This window comes from Histoplasma capsulatum, genomic scaffold, assembly GCF_000149585.1.
Source record: "Histoplasma capsulatum NAm1 scaffold_2 genomic scaffold, whole genome shotgun sequence".
Taxonomy (NCBI): Eukaryota; Fungi; Ascomycota; class Eurotiomycetes; order Onygenales; family Ajellomycetaceae; genus Histoplasma; species Histoplasma mississippiense.
The window spans coordinates 2,054,371-2,057,465 of NW_001813981.1; positions in this window are offsets into that span (position 1 = coordinate 2,054,371).

The window sequence follows — 3,095 nt, forward strand, 5'->3', positions numbered from 1 at the left end:
GATGTGATCTTTATGGGCTTCGAACACTGCGTAAATGTGTTTGCAGGTCAGGATTGCTGAAAAGAGACTGGGGACGTCCGGTACATGCTGAAGGATATGCAAGATGAGTTCGGCGGGGAGAAAGGGCGCCATTAGAGTAAATGGCATCAAGGTAAAGTGAACAAATTGAAGTCCAGTGTAGGTTGAGACACCAGGCGGGAGATACGGGACTGAAAATTAAAGGAAAGAAGAGAAAAAGGAGGATGGAGTGTAACGGAGGGATGGCCGTCCTCTTATGAGCAGGCGAGGCTTTCGTGCCAAGGCAGGAGGACCGCTATCACTCCTCATTGGTCCATAGCCCTTGTTCTCTTTGCGTTTCACCCCCTGTTCCTTTCTCTTGGCTTTCCCGGTTCAGGCGCATTCAACCGCTCGAACTTTTCCCGGACACGTTCAAATAACCCTATCAAACCCGGAATCCTTTTAGAAGCTGCCTATGTTTCTCCAGATATGCAAGTATGGTTCTTTTATTGTTATATCGCGTGGCGAACATAAGCAATTGTAACGGGCTGCTTAGTAATGTCGTTACGGCTAACTACATATATGGGTGTATCATAACATCAGGGGGGGTGGGTCAAATCGTCCCGATAACTAAGCGTCGTAAAATCATGAAAGAAAGAAAGAAAAGAAAAAAGCATTCATGAGCATGGCCATGTAAAAGCAGGAGAAAAGGGTAGGACCTGATTTGGGAAGAGAAATAACAAGAGTAGGACACGATTGTCTGGTGCATTATCGCGTGCTTAAAGGAAAACAAACACACGCCTATTGGTAAAGGAAAATGTTCGACAGTATGCGAAAGAAGGAAAGCACCAACAAGATCTCGGCTGCCCAACCAAAACGGCGGCTCCCTAGAAGGTGTCGTCGTATACGAAGCTCATAGGCGTGAAGGCGGGAATGGCTTCGTTCATCGGTTTCTCGTTAGCTGCATCAGCTTGTTTGACAGAGAGTGAGTATCTGTGATGTATTAGCTATAAGAATGAAACACAGCTCAATTGACTAATGCTTACCACTCATGGTTTCGGGTGGCAAAGTAGGTGTGTGGAGAGGTAGATCAGTAGAGATATGTGAGTGAAGTAACACCATCGAAAGATGATTCAGTCACATTTATGTTATCATGTCAACAACTGCCGCGAGCCATTTTTCGAGTGCAAGCCAACTTTTCCTTTTTTCTGTTTCTTTGACGAGGATCACCTTTTAGCTGCGCACCATGCTGGCGTTACGAAGCTATTTCAGTCTCGGTCACTTAATGTTGCGGCACAGGCAAATGATCGGCACACATGATCAAACTTCGATGCGACAAAGCGCTTACGCGCACCTCTCTATTCCTAAATTGAACTAGTGGAATCTAGAATTTCACGCGCTAAATGCTTGGCTCTTCAATGCCTTCATCATTCATCCATTGCGGTTCGTGCTCTCGACACCTTATCCTTGATAGGCATCCTACTCCGCGATGCCTGGCTCCACGCTGAACCCCGAACAGGGCTCCACACGATCTCCCGGATTGCCACCGCCCTCCGCCCGTTCATTATCTCTCACTGCCAGCCCATCCGCTCTCACAATACCGTCCGGCAGCCCACCGTCTCCCACTCTTCTACCATCTACGTGTTCGCCATCTACCACTTCATTCACCAACGCTCCTGTTCCCACGGTTCAAATTTGTAATGCACGAGCTGGGCATAAGCAAGCAGCGAGAGACCCAATCAGCAAGATTCTGGAAGATCAATTCTGTCCTGATGCAGTGAGATTGCAACGCTCAGTTTCTTGGATCTACGATGTAGATACCACACAAAAGATCAAAATTGGAGTTCACTCAGTTGATAGATCTGCTTTCCTGATGGACATTGATGACTGTCTGCAATTTCTACGTGACTTGGCTCTAAATGGTTGCATCGCAAACGATCAGGAGTATCCAAAGAACTTCAAGGGCGAAAGTCTGGTTCAAACAGACAGTATGGCGTATTATATCAATCTCGATTTCGAAAATTCCGAGGGACCTTGCCGCGCGCCACACCCAGACGATTTTCATAAATTTTCTATACATGGCAATGGCTGGGCCAATGCTGACTTCCGCAATTCCGATTTGGGCAGAACATTGAATGTTAAATCGACAGAATGTTCGGCCTCTACACAATCGGAAAAAGGAACCTTTTTTTGTGATGTTGCACATCACGGTGACTACTATAGTTATTCTGTATTTGGGACTGGCTGGGCAAATTCAAGCTGGGCCAAACGAATGGAAGCCATACTGAAGAGGCATAAATTGGTTCCTGATGCATATTCATTTATTTATGGATTAGAGTGTGAAAAGAATTAACAGCAAGTGCGTCTTTTGAGCTCTTCACTTGTGTACTCCGTGTACTCTAGTTCTCTCCTTTACCTGTTCGATCTACTTTCTGTACATCTTTCATTATGGTGAAATAAACGCCGCTGGTAGGCTTTCTATACCAAATGGAGAAATTGATTCTGGCAGGTGTTATGTTACTGCCACCACAAATTTACGTCTCATCTTGTTGAAGAAGGTTGATGTCTGAACCGCATAGGAATCTAGCCTTGTTGCATTTTCTCAAAATTATAGCATTCCCCAAGAGACTTGATCTTTGTTGCCTTTTTGTTGCCTTTTCATGTAAGATTGTGGTGTTCTGTGAGGGTTCGATTTCATCAGCATTCTTCCGAATTCCCTACTTTTTACAAGGGAGAGCACTCGACTCCCGAAGTAGCAGGGTGAGTCGACTAAATGCAAGAGAAGGCAGAAATGACTGTGTATTATCAAATAAATTGATTGACATGATTGACAAGATCCCATCTTCCATTAATTGCGTGTTGATCGTCGAGGACGTAATGTGCTCATACGTTTCTCTCGTAGCTTCTCCTCCCTTCTTTGTTTCTCCTCCTGCTTCTGCAGCTGGAGCCTCGCATTTTCGGGGAGCCAATTGTCCGGGAGATATGTTTCCACGACATAAAGCACACGGTGAACATGTTTATTTTTTTGCCACACTTTTTCAACATGACAGATCTAAAGACTCTTTTCAACCTGCTGCGCCTTATACCAATAGGGAAGA